We start from the raw sequence: 14,084 nt of genomic DNA on the forward strand, positions 1-14,084 counted from the left end.
ATGCCTGGGAGGGAGTGCAGGGAGGGGGGGCTTGCTGGGAGAAAAGAGCCTTGTAACAAACTAAGCAAATACTGTGTGAGTTATATTTTTCTATGGTCCAATTGCAAGAAATCTTCTGTAAAGTGATAACTGCCCATCTCTAAATTTGACCTGTGTGTTGTAGTATCTGAAAGTCCATTAGAAATTGGATGCATCAATTGGAAGTCAGTCAATTGGTGCAAGCAATATGAAATTGTGATATTGTGTAGTGCCACAGCGTTGGTGGCTGATGTTTTGGTGACTGTTCTATTATTCTTTGTAAAAACTTAAATAAATATAGATTCTTACTATACACCAGCCTGGTCCCTAGCTTATTGGTGATAAAGAGGGCATTTGCTGGATGGTACTATATAGGTTGGAGGACTCACTAAAGTTGAACTTGCAAACCACTTTATTGTGCACCACCTTGCTGGGTGGGGGACTGCCTGAGTTGAGAGTGACTACCCAATAAATCGTGACAGCTTTCTCAGTGGTATTAGCACAGTCCTAATGACCACATCCCTACCCCACAAGATTGTGCAATGTGTATGTGGTTCCAAGCATCAACAAGTCCACAGTGGTGAAAGGAGATGTGGGATTTGCGCTGTCCCCACTTCCTCCCACGAGTCACGGCTATGGGTGATGGATCCCATCCGGTTAGTTTTATTTGCTGGTTTTAGTTCACTTTTGAGGTTCACGGCTCAGCACTGACGTCATGTACAGTAGGATGAGCTCTGCCATTATCCAATGGTGGTGTGGCCTCATGGCTGTGGCCCTTTCCCTCTTTCCCCCACCTCCATTCAGCGAGGACTGTGCTGCAGAGAGAGGCTGGTGAACATATCCTGGGTCAAAACAACCAGCTCATTGGGCTGAGCTCCAGGTAGGATCAGACCCTTGGACCCACCCATGTATGATTGTGCCCCAGAGCTGTGTGATAGGTTTACCCAAGGGATGTGTGCATATTTCTTTCTCTGTGTGTATGGAGTTTGCCCCAGGGAAGTATGATGCAACGGTCTGCAATCTTTAGCTCTCCGGATGTTTTGGACTGCAAGTTCCATCGCCTTAGCCAGCAAAGTCAGAGTGAGGGATCCTGGGAGGTGTAGTCCAAGACACCTGGAGAGCCAGAGATGCACAATATGTCTGTGCAACTGATGCCTGAGGTATTTGCTCCACCTAGATGTAGCATGTATGCTCCAGTGATGTGTGGCGTGTTGGCCCTTGAGAATGTGTGACACTATTGACCCACGCTGTGCCTGACATGTTTCAACCAGTCATGTGTTTTGGGCAATAATATGTGAATACTGGAATAAAAGATCTGTGAATATTTGCCCCTGGTGATGTATGATATGCTGCATTTTGGTGATATGTGTCTTTGTTGCTCTTGACATGTCGCGTTACATTCGGGATTTATGCAGGGCAAATGTATCTATAAATTGAGGCACTTGGGCATCTAAGGTAATTATGGGGCCAGGTGCTGTTTGATGAGCGTGGTTTATAGCACTTTCCTGAACTGCATCTGGGTGTGGAGGGTTTGCAAGAGAACGCACACAAGTAATTAGCAGTGGCGGCTCCTCCATAATGGGCGACGCGGCCCTGACCCACCCATTGACCATTATGGAGGATCCAAAGTCAGCCCAGGGAAAGCGCTCCCAAGCACTCATGGACTGGCTTCAACAGTCAAAGGGAAATGTTGTTTCCCTTTGACAATTAAGTTCCCCAGCACGAATGCTCAATGAGCCATGTAAGGCCATGGGTGTTTTGAATGACCCATTGAGGATACAGGCCTAAATGTGCCTAGGGTATGCTCCTGCACCTCCCAGCCCATTAACTTCTCCCTGGGCTGCATTCTGGTGATGCTCTGGTCTACTGCGCTGCTGCGCGTGCCCCCAGGAACCAGGAAGCTCTGAAGAGCTTCCTGGTCCCTGAGGGCATATGCAGGTGACTGGAGCACCTCCCTGGAAGACGACGGCGTTGGGGCCAGACAGCAAGTATGAACAATGAGTTGTGTGTGTGTATGCATCTGCATCTATGTAAGTGAATGAGTGTGGTTGTGGGATGCATGTGCGTGTGATAGAGTCCAAGCCTGCCTCTAATTGTGTATGGACGGGATTCACCATGCACAATCAGCCTCTGATTGTGCTCGGTGAAGGGAGAGGCGGCCTTATCTCTGCGTGGGGATGTGAGTGGAGCAGTAAAAAGTATATCCAGACTGGCCCACCAATGTAGGCCAGTCTTGCGGCATGGTAACAAAAGGGGCACAGTACCCGGCCTCTGCAATGAACACTGGCCGGTCGGTGGCACCTTGCGAGGCATGTTAGTGTGTGCATCTCATAACCGTGATGTAGCATCGAGAGAAGCTGGAGACTTTATACAGTATCCATTTTTGGGAGTATGAGACATGAAAGTGACTGGGGCAGACTCTGGGGAGTCACCCATTTACTGCAGGCAGCCCCAGAGGAAGTGGGTAAGCATCACTGTTCTCAAGAGCCCCTCTAATCACTGTGGGCTTGGGGGGTGACTGTCTAATGTGATTTTCTCACCTCTCACCTATTTCGGCATAAAATTGCACGAGTAATGGTGGGCATGCCCACTGGCACAAAACCATGCCCTCAAAGCAGTAGCCCCACCCACACAACACTGACAACAGCTCTTGGCAGGAACACGACAATAGACTCTGGAAGCTGGCCCTATAAGACCGTGACTCCCATCATGCACTGCTGCTACTGGGAGTTTCAGAATGGTTTATCCCCCAAACTATCGTAAGTGGGGGTTTAGATTCTATTAAAGACACAGAGGCGAGTATTATGCGTTATCTTCTGTAGTTACCCGTCCAGTAGCACAGAAAAAAGAAACATTTGAAACCTTTCCATGTGTAAAAGGAGAAATATGTAATATTAGCTCCTTAAAGAGCCAAGGTCGTGACTCATGATCCCCCCAGGACAGCCAAACCCTGAAGGACTCAGCACATAAAATGTCCTACAGACAGTCTGTCTTCCTTTTCTTTAGCACTTGGAAACAAGTTAAACATCTCATCAAAACAGGCTCAGGTGAAGACAATCACAATCTCTTGTAAGAGCTCTCTGAGGTGGCATCCAAGAACCGGAGCCATCTAATCAGCTGTTCACTAGTAAAAGAGAAAGAAACGAGCCTGGGGAGAGGGAGATAGAAAGGGCAGACAGGCTTCTATTGGCGACCCTCCCACAAGTCAGGGTCTATTAGTACAGAGAGAGGGGGCGTCTCATCAGAAGCTGAGGTACATGCGAAGAGAGGTGAAATAACATGATTAAACAAAGTCCTTACAAGTGGGAGGCGCAGCATTACATGGCAAGAAAGAATATACTACATACGTATTGTTAAGTGAAAATGATCTTTATATGACCCGGCAAGTTACATATACACAGCAGCAAGGCTTAGAGAAAAGTCAGTAGTTGATTAGTTGACTATTGTGTTACTCATATGAAAGAAGAACCACATATCTGACACACATGGGTTACAAAAGAAAATGTGGAGAAAGGTGTCATATTAATGAATCATGGATAAATTATACATATTGTTTTGAAAGACAGGAAATCATTGAGAAAATAACCAAGCTATGCAATGCAGGTCTCCCGTGGGAATGGAATTCAGTACCAAAGGAATATACATATACACCTCTTCAGAGGAAGCCCACACCTGCATCAGGATGAAAATCATTAAGGGGGGGGGGGGGTTTCAAGAAAGCATGACAGTCCAAGCAACTGGCTCGTCTTCTTTCCAAGGAAGGCAGTGTCATGCCCTCTATAATACTCCAAAGCAGCTCTTGCCTGCCTATCAGCTAATCATGTTTGGGAATGGTGTGGTCCTTACTCATTTGCTAAGGCTGGAGAAATCAGGGGATGCGTAACCTATAGACCCCAAAGGACTCTCTCTAGAGAATGGTGGAATACATTACATAGAATTAGGATATGCTGCAATTTACAAAGGTACACCGATGAGCAGGGATAGAAGTGTCAAAGCTAGGGTTGCTGGAATCCTAGGTACACCTATGAGCAGGGATAGAAGTGTCAAAGCAAGGGATGCTGGCATCCGATGTACACCTATCAGCAGGGGTTGAAGATTCAAAGCAAGGGGTGCCATAATTCTAGGTACACCTATGAGCACGGGTTGAAGCGTCAAAGCAAGGGATGCTGGCATCCGATGTACACCTATCAGCAGGGGTTGAAGCATCAAAGCAAGGTGTGCCAGAATCCTAGGTACACCTATGAGCAGGGGTTGAAGCATCAAAACAAGGGATGCTGGTAACCTAGGTACACCTATGAACATGGGTTGAAGCGTCAAAGCAAGGGATGCTGGAATCCTAGGTACACCTATGAGCAGGGGCTGAAGCATCAAGGCAAGGGATGCTGGGAACCTAGGTACACCTATGAGCAGGGTTTGAAGCAGCAAAGCAAGGGATGCTGGGAACCTAGGTACACCTATGAGCACGTTTTGAAGCATCAAAGCAAGGAATGCTGGCATCCTAGGTACACCTATCATCAGGGGTTGAAGCGTTAAAGCAAGGGAAGTTGGAATCCTAGGTACACTTAAGAGCAGGAGTTGAAGCGTCAAAGCAAGGACTGCTTCAAACCTAGGTACACCTATGAGCATGGGTTGAAGCGTCAACGCAAGAGATGTTGGAATCCTATGTAAACCTATGAGCAGGGGTTGAAGTGGCAAAGCAAGGAAAGTTGGAATCCTAGGTAGGTCTATGAGCAGGGGTTGAAGCGTCAAAGCAAGGGATGCTGGCATCCTAGGTAAACCTATGAGCAGGGGTTGAAGTGTCAAAGCAAGGGAAGTTGGAATCCTAGGTAGGTCTATGAGCAGGGGTTGAAGCATCAAAGCAAGGGATGCTGGCATCCTAGGTACACCTACCATCAGGGAGTTGAAGAGTCAAAGCAAGGAAAATTGGAATTCTAGGTACACTTATGAGCAGGTGTTGAAGCGTCAAAGCAAGGAATGCTTCAAACCTAGGTACACCTATGAGCATGGGTTGAAGCGTCAAATCAAGGGATGTTGGAATCCTATGTACACCTTTGAGCAGGGGTTTCAAGCATCAAAGGAAGGGATGCTGGCATCCTAGGTGCACCTATGAGCATGGGTTGAAGCATCAAACCAAGGGATGCTGGAATCCTAGGTAAACCTGTGAGCAGGGGTTGAAGAGTCAAAGCAAGGGAAGTTGGAATCCTAGGTAGGTCAATGAGCAGGGATTGAAGCGTCAAAGCAAGGAATGCTGGCATCCTAGGTACACCCATGAGCAGGGGTTGAAGTATCGAAGAAAGGGATGATTGAAACCTAGGTACACCTATGAGCAGGGGTTGAAGCACCAACGCAAGAGATGCTGGAATCCTAGGTACACGTATGAGACAGGGTTGAAGTGTCAAAGGAAGGGATGCTGGAACCCTAGGTACACCTATGAGCACGGGTTGACGCATCAAAGCAAGGAATGCTGGAACCCTAGGTACACCTATGAGCATGGTTTGAAGCATCAAAGCAAGGAATGCTGGCATCCGAGGTACACCTATTATCAGGGGTTGAAGCGTCAAAGCAAGGAAAATTGGAATCCTAGGTACACTTATGAGCAGGGGTTGAAGCGTCAAAGCAAGGAATGCTTCAAACCTAGGTACACCTATGAGCATGGGTTGAAGCGTCAAATCAAGGGATGTTGGAATCCTATGTACACATTTGAGCAGGGGTTTCAAGCATCAAAGGAAGGGATGCTGGCATCCTAGGTGCACCTATGAGCATGGGTTGAAGCATCAAACCAAGGGATGCTGGAATCCTAGGTAAACCTATGAGCAGGGGTTGAAGTGGCAAAGCAAGGAAAGTTGGAATCGTAGGTAGGTCTATGAGCAGGGGTTGAAGCGTCAAAGCAAGGGATGCTGGCATCCTAGGTACACCCATGAGCATGGGTTGAATTATCGAAGCAAGGGATGATTGAAACCTAGGTACACCTATGAGCAGGGGTTGAAGCACCAAAGCAAGAGATGCTGGAATCCTAGGTACACGTATGAGACAGGGTTGAAGCATCAAAGCAAGGGATGTTGGCATCCTAGGTACACCTATCATCAGGGGTTGAAGCGTCAAAGCAAGGGAAGTTGGAATCCTAGGTACACTTATGAGCAGGGGTTGAAGTGTCAAAGCAAGGAATGCTTCAAACCTAGGTACACCTATGAGCGTGGGTTTAAGCGTCAAAGCAAGGGATGTTGGAATCCTATGTACACCTATCAGCAGGGGTTTGAAGCATCAGAGGAAGGGATGCTGGCATCCTAGGTAAACCTATGAGCAGGGGTTGAAGTGTCAAAGCAAGGGAAGTTGGAATCCTAGGTAGGTCTATGAGCAGGGGTTGAAGCATCAAAGCAAGGGATGCTGGCATCCTAGGTACACCCATGAGCAGGGGTTGAAGTATCGAAGCAAGGGATGATTGAAACCTAGGTACATTTGTGAGCAGGGGTTGAAGCACCAAAGCAAGAGATGCTGGAATCCTAGGTACACGTATGAGACAGGGTTGAAGCGTCAAAGGAAGGGATGCTGGAACCCTAGGTACACCTATGAGCACGGGTTGACGCATCAAAGCAAGGAATGCTGGAACCCTAGGTACACCTATGAGCACGGTTTGAAGCATCAAAGCAAGGAATGCTGGCATCCGAGGTACACCTATCATCAGGGGTTGAAGCATCAAAGCAAGGAAAATTGGAATCCTAGGTACACTTATGAGCAGGGGTTGAAGCGTCAAAGCAAGGAATGCTTCAAACCTAGGTACACCTATGAGCATGGGTTGAAGCGTCAAATCAAGGGATGTTGGAATCCTATGTACACCTCCGAGCAGGGGTTTCAAGCATCAAAGGAAGGGATGCTGGCATCCTAGGTGCACCTATGAGCATGGGTTGAAGCATCAAACCAAGGGATGCTGGAATCCTAGGTAAACCTATGAGCAAGGGTTGAAGTGGCAAAGCAAGGAAAGTTGGAATCGTAGGTAGGTCTATGAGCAGGGGTTGAAGCGTCAAAGCAAGGGATGCTGGCATCCTAGGTACACCCATGAGCAAGGGTTGAATTATCGAAGCAAGGGATGATTGAAACCTAGGTACACCTATGAGCAGGGGTTGAAGCACCAAAGCAAGAGATGCTGGAATCCTAGGTACACGTATGAGACAGGGTTGAAGCATCAAAGGAAGGGATGCTGGAACCCTAGGTACACCTATGAGCACCGTTTGAAGCATCAAAGCAAGGGATGCTGGCATCCTAGGTACACCTATCATCAGGGGTTGAAGCGTCAAAGCAAGGAAAGTTGGAATCCTAGGTACACTTATGAGCAGGGGTTGAAGCGTCAAAGCAAGGAATGCTTCAAACCTAGGTACACCTATGAGCGTGGGTTTAAGCGTCAAAGCAAGGGATGTTGGAATCCTATGTACATCTATCAGCAGGGGTTTGAAGCATCAGAGGAAGGGATGCTGGCATCCTAGGTAAACCTATGAGCAGGGGTTGAAGTGTCAAAGCAAGGGAAGTTGGAATCCTAGGTAGGTCTATGAGCAGGGGTTGAAGCATCAAAGCAAGGGATGCTGGCATCCTAGGTACACCCATGAGCAGGGGTTGAAGTATCGAAGCAAGGGATGATTGAAACCTAGGTACATTTGTGAGCAGGGGTTGAAGCACCAAAGCAAGAGATGCTGGAATCCTAGGTACACGTATGAGACAGGGTTGAAGCATCAAAGGAAGGGATGCTGGAACCCTAGGTACACCTATGAGCACGGGTTGACGCATCAAAGCAAGGAATGCTGGAACCCTAGGTGCACCTATGAGCACGGTTTGAAGCATCAAAGCAAGGAATGCTGGCATCCTAGGTACACCTATCATCAGGGGTTGAAGAGTCAAAGCAAGGAAAATTGGAATCCTTGGTACACTTATGAGCAGGGGTTGAAGCGTCAAAGCAAGGAATGCTTCAAACCTAGGTACACCTATAAGCATGGGTTGAAGCGTCAAATCAAGGGATGTTGGAATCCTATGTACACCTTTGAGCAGGGGTTTCAAGCATCAAAGGAAGGGATGCTGGCATCCTAGGTGCACCTATGAGCATGGGTTGAAGCATCAAACCAAGGGATGCTGGAATCCTAGGTAAACCTATGAGCAGGGGTTGAAGAGTCAAAGCAAGGGAAGTTGGAATCCTAGGTAGGTCAATGAGCAGGGATTGAAGTGTCAAAGCAAGGGATGCTGGCATCCTAGGTACACCCATGAGCAGGGGTTGAAGTATCGAAGCAAGGGATGATTGAAACCTAGGCACACCTATGAGCAGCGGTTGAAGCACCAATGCAAGAGATGCTGGAATCCTAGGTACACGTATGAGACAGGGTTGAAGCATCAAAGGAAGGGATGCTGGAACCCGAGGTGCACCTACGAGCACGGGTTGACGCATCAAAGCAAGGAATGCTGGAATCCTAGGTACACCTATAAGCAGGCATTGAAGCATCAAAGCAATTGATGTTGGAATCCTAGCTACACCTATGAGCAGGGGTTGAAGCATCAAAGCAGGGATGTTGGAATCCTACTTGGGGGAGGATCGACAAAATAATGCGTAATGATGGACTCCTCGGTTCACCTGACCAGGGGTTGAAGCATCAAAGCAAGGGTTCATTGAAACCTAGGTACACCTATGAGCATGGATTGAAGCGTCAAAGCAAGGAATGCTGGAACCCTAGGTACACCTATGAGCACGGTTTGAAGCATCAAAGCAAGGAATGCTGGCATCCGAGGTACACCTATCATCAGGGGTTGAAGCGTCAAAGCAAGGAAAATTGGAATCCTAGGTACACTTATGAGCAGGGGTTGAAGTGTCAAAGCAAGGGAAGTTGGAATCCTAGGTAGGTCTATGAGCAGGGGTTGAAGCATCAAAGCAAGGGATGCTGGCATCCTAGGTACACCCATGAGCAGGGGTTGAAGTATCGAAGCAAGGGATGATTGAAACCTAGGTACATTTGTGAGCAGGGGTTGAAGCACCAAAGCAAGAGATGCTGGAATCCTAGGTACACGTATGAGACAGGGTTGAAGCGTCAAAGGAAGGGATGCTGGAACCCTAGGTACACCTATGAGCACGGGTTGACGCATCAAAGCAAGGAATGCTGGAACCCTAGGTACACCTATGAGCACGGTTTGAAGCATCAAAGCAAGGAATGCTGGCATCCGAGGTACACCTATCATCAGGGGTTGAAGCGTCAAAGCAAGGAATGCTTCAAACCTAGGTACACCTATGAGCATGGGTTGAAGCGTCAAATCAAGGGATGTTGGAATCCTATGTACACCTCCGAGCAGGGGTTTCAATCATCAAAGGAAGGGATGCTGGCATCCTAGGTGCACCTATGAGCATGGGTTGAAGCATCAAACCAAGGGATGCTGGAATCCTAGGTAAACCTATGAGCAAGGGTTGAAGTGGCAAAGCAAGGAAAGTTGGAATCGTAGGTAGGTCTATGAGCAGGGGTTGAAGCGTCAAAGCAAGGGATGCTGGCATCCTAGGTACACCCATGAGCAGGGGTTGAATTATCGAAGCAAGGGATGATTGAAACCTAGGTACACCTATGAGCAGGGGTTGAAGCACCAAAGCAAGAGATGCTGGAATCCTAGGTACACGTATGAGACAGGGTTGAAGCGTCAAAGGAAGGGATGCTGGAACCCTAGGTACACCTATGAGCACCGTTTGAAGCATCAAAGCAAGGGATGCTGGCATCCTAGGTACACCTATCATCAGGGGTTGAAGCGTCAAAGCAAGGAAAGTTGGAATCCTAGGTACACTTATGAGCAGGGGTTGAAGCGTCAAAGCAAGGAATGCTTCAAACCTAGGTACACCTATGAGCGTGGGTTTAAGCGTCAAAGCAAGGGATGTTGGAATCCTATGTACATCTATCAGCAGGGGTTTGAAGCATCAGAGGAAGGGATGCTGGCATCCTAGGTAAACCTATGAGCAGGGGTTGAAGTGTCAAAGCAAGGGAAGTTGGAATCCTAGGTAGGTCTATGAGCAGGGGTTGAAGCATCAAAGCAAGGGATGCTGGCATCCTAGGTACACCCATGAGCAGGGGTTGAAGTATCGAAGCAAGGGATGATTGAAACCTAGGTACATTTGTGAGCAGGGGTTGAAGCACCAAAGCAAGAGATGCTGGAATCCTAGGTACACGTATGAGACAGGGTTGAAGCATCAAAGGAAGGGATGCTGGAACCCTAGGTACACCTATGAGCACGGGTTGACGCATCAAAGCAAGGAATGCTGGAACCCTAGGTACACCTATGAGCACGGTTTGAAGCATCAAAGCAAGGAATGCTGGCATCCTAGGTACACCTATCATCAGGGGTTGAAGAGTCAAAGCAAGGAAAATTGGAATCCTTGGTACACTTATGAGCAGGGGTTGAAGCGTCAAAGCAAGGAATGCTTCAAACCTAGGTACACCTATAAGCATGGGTTGAAGCGTCAAATCAAGGGATGTTGGAATCCTATGTACACCTTTGAGCAGGGGTTTCAAGCATCAAAGGAAGGGATGCTGGCATCCTAGGTGCACCTATGAGCATGGGTTGAAGCATCAAACCAAGGGATGCTGGAATCCTAGGTAAACCTATGAGCAGGGGTTGAAGAGTCAAAGCAAGGGAAGTTGGAATCCTAGGTAGGTCAATGAGCAGGGATTGAAGTGTCAAAGCAAGGGATGCTGGCATCCTAGGTACACCCATGAGCAGGGGTTGAAGTATCGAAGCAAGGGATGATTGAAACCTAGGCACACCTATGAGCAGGGGTTGAAGCACCAACGCAAGAGATGCTGGAATCCTAGGTACACGTATGAGACAGGGTTGAAGCATCAAAGGAAGGGATGCTGGAACCCGAGGTGCACCTACGAGCACGGGTTGACGCATCAAAGCAAGGAATGCTGGAATCCTAGGTACACCTATAAGCAGGCATTGAAGCATCAAAGCAATTGATGTTGGAATCCTAGCTACACCTATGAGCAGGGGTTGAAGCATCAAAGCAGGGAGGTTGGAATCCTACTTGGGGGAGGATCGACAAAATAATGCGTAATGATGGACTCCTCGGTTCACCTGACCAGGGGTTGAAGCATCAAAGCAAGGGTTCATTGAAACCTAGGTACACCTATGAGCATGGATTGAAGCGTCAAAGCAAGGAATGCTGGAACCCTAGGTACACCTATGAGCACGGTTTGAAGCATCAAAGCAAGGAATGCTGGCATCCGAGGTACACCTATCATCAGGGGTTGAAGCGTCAAAGCAAGGAAAATTGGAATCCTAGGTACACTTATGAGCAGGGGTTGAAGCGTCAAAGCAAGGAATGCTTCAAACCTAGGTACATCTATGAGCATGGGTTGAAGCGTCAAATCAAGGGATGTTGGAATCCTATGTACACCTTTGAGCAGGGGTTTCAAGCATCAAAAGAAGGGATGCTGGCATCCTAGGTGCACCTATGAGCATGGGTTGAAGCATCAAACCAACGGATGCTGGAATCCTAGGTAAACCTATGAGCAGGGGTTGAAGTGGCAAAGCAAGGAAAGTTGGAATCGTAGGTAGGTCTATGAGCAGGGGTTGAAGCGTCAAAGCAAGGGATGCTGGCATCCTAGGTACACCCATGAGCAGGGGTTGAATTATCGAAGCAAGGGATGATTGAAACCTAGGTACACCTATGAGCAGGGGTTGAAGCACCAAAGCAAGAGATGCTGGAATTCTAGGTACACGTATGAGACAGGGTTGAAGCGTCAAAGGAAGGGATGCTGGAACCCTAGGTACACCTATGAGCACCGTTTGAAGCATCAAAGCAAGGGATGCTGGCATCCTAGGTACACCTATCATCAGGGGTTGAAGCGTCAAAGCAAGGGAAGTTGGAATCCTAGGTACACTTATGAGCAGGGGTTGAAGCGTCAAAGCAAGGAATGCTTCAAGCCTAGGTACACCTATGAGCGTGGGTTTAAGCGTCAAAGCAACGGATGTTGGAATCCTATGTACATCTATCAGCAGGGGTTTGAAGCATCAGAGGAAGGGATGCTGGCATCCTAGGTAAACCTATGAGCAGGGGTTGAAGTGTCAAAGCAAGGGAAGTTGGAATCCTAGGTAGGTCTATGAGCAGGGGTTGAAGCATCAAAGCAAGGGATGCTGGCATCCTAGGTACACCCATGAGCAGGGGTTGAAGTATCGAAGCAAGGGATGATTGAAACCTAGGTACATTTGTGAGCAGGGGTTGAAGCACCAAAGCAAGAGATGCTGGAATCCTAGGTACACGTATGAGACAGGGTTGAAGCATCAAAGGCAGGGATGCTGGAACCCTAGGTACACCTATGAGCACGGTTTGAAGCATCAAAGCAAGGGATGCTGGAATCCTAGGTAAACCTATGAGCAGGGGTCGAAGAGTCAATGCAAGGGAAGTTGGAATCCTAGGTAGGTCAATGAGCAGGGATTGAAGCGTCAAAGCAAGGGATGTTGGCATCCTCGGTACACCCATGAGCAGGGGTTGAAGTATCGAAGCAAGGGATGATTGAAACCTAGGTACACCCATGAGCAGGGGTTGAAGCACCAGCGCAAGAGATGCTGGAATCCTAGGTACACGTATGAGACAGGGTTGAAGCGTCAAAGGAAGGGATGCTGGAACCCTAGGTACACCTATGAGCACGGGTTGACGCATCAAAGCAAGGAATGCTGGAACCCTAGGTACACCTATGAGCACGGTTTGAAGCATCAAAGCAAGGAATTCTGGCATCCTAGGTACACCTATCATCAGGGGTTGAAGAGTCAAAGCAAGGAAAATTGGAATCCTAGGTACACTTATGAGCAGGGGTTGAAGCGTCAAAGCAAGGAATGCTTCAAACCTAGGTACACCTATAAGCATGGGTTGAAGCGTCAAATCAAGGGATGTTGGAATCCTATGTACACCTTTAAGCAGGGGTTTCAAGCATCAAAGGAAGGGATGCTGGCATCCTAGGTGCACCTATGAGCATGGGTTGAAGCATCAAACCAAGGGATGCTGGAATCCTAGGTAAACCTATGAGCAGGGGTTGAAGAGTCAAAGCAAGGGAAGTTGGAATCCTAGGTAGGTCAATGAGCAGGGATTGAAGTGTCAAAGCAAGGGATGCTGGCATCCTAGGTACACCCATGAGCAGGGGTTGAAGTATCGAAGCAAGGGATGATTGAAACCTAGGTACACCTATGAGCAGGGGTTGAAGCACCAACGCAAGAGATGCTGGAATCCTAGGTACACGTATGAGACAGGGTTGAAGCATCAAAGGAAGGGATGCTGGAACCCGAGGTGCACCTACGAGCATGGGTTGACGCATCAAAGCAAGGAATGCTGGAATCCTAGGTACACCTATAAGCAGGCATTGAAGCATCAAAGCAATTGATGTTGGAATCCTAGCTACACCTATGAGCAGGGGTTGAAGCATCAAAGCAGGGATGTTGGAATCCTACTTGGGGGAGGATCGACAAAATAATGCGTAATGATGGACTCCTCGGTTCACCTGACCAGGGGTTGAAGCATCAAAGCAAGGGTTCATTGAAACCTAGGTACACCTATGAGCATGGATTGAAGCGTCAAAGATAGGGATGCTGGAATCCTAGGTACAGCTATGAGCAAGGGTTGAAGTATCGAAGCAAGGGATCATTGAAACCTAGGTACACCTATGAGCATGGGTTGAAGCGTCAAAGCTAGGGATGCTGGAATCCTAGGTAGACCCATGAGCAGGGGTTGAAGTATCGAAGCAAGGGATGATTGAAACCTAGGTACAGCTATGAGCAGGGGTTGAAGTATCGAAGCAAGGGATGATTGAAACCTAGGTACAGCTATGAACAGGGGTTGAAGCACCAAAGCAAGAGATGCTGGAAACCTAGGTACACCTATGAGCATGGGTTGAAGCGTCAAAGCTAGGGATGCTGGAATCCTAGGTAGACCCATGAGCAGGGGTTGAAGTATCGAAGCAAGGGATGATTGAAACCTAGGTACAGCTATGAGCAGGGGTTGAAGCTCCAAAGCAAGAGATGCTGGAATCCTAGGTACACGTATGAGACAGGGTTGAAGCGTCAAA

The 14,084-nt window shown here is 48.0% G+C and overlaps 1 long non-coding RNA gene across 1 annotated transcript in view; it reads left to right on the forward strand.

Annotated features, from left to right (window-relative positions):
* The first annotated feature begins 798 nt into the window (after window positions 1–798).
* Window positions 799–14,084, forward strand: part of LOC138520682 (uncharacterized) — a 110,297-nt gene continuing 97,011 nt past the window's right edge. Inside the window, exon 1 of the long non-coding RNA XR_011282857.1 lies at window positions 799–898. This is a non-coding gene — a long non-coding RNA (uncharacterized lncRNA). The remainder of the gene's footprint in view (window positions 899–14,084) is intronic.

This window comes from Ambystoma mexicanum, chromosome 13 (genome assembly GCF_040938575.1).
Source record: "Ambystoma mexicanum isolate Mex_15411 chromosome 13, UKY_AmexF1_1, whole genome shotgun sequence".
Classification (NCBI taxonomy): Eukaryota; Metazoa; Chordata; class Amphibia; order Caudata; family Ambystomatidae; genus Ambystoma; species Ambystoma mexicanum.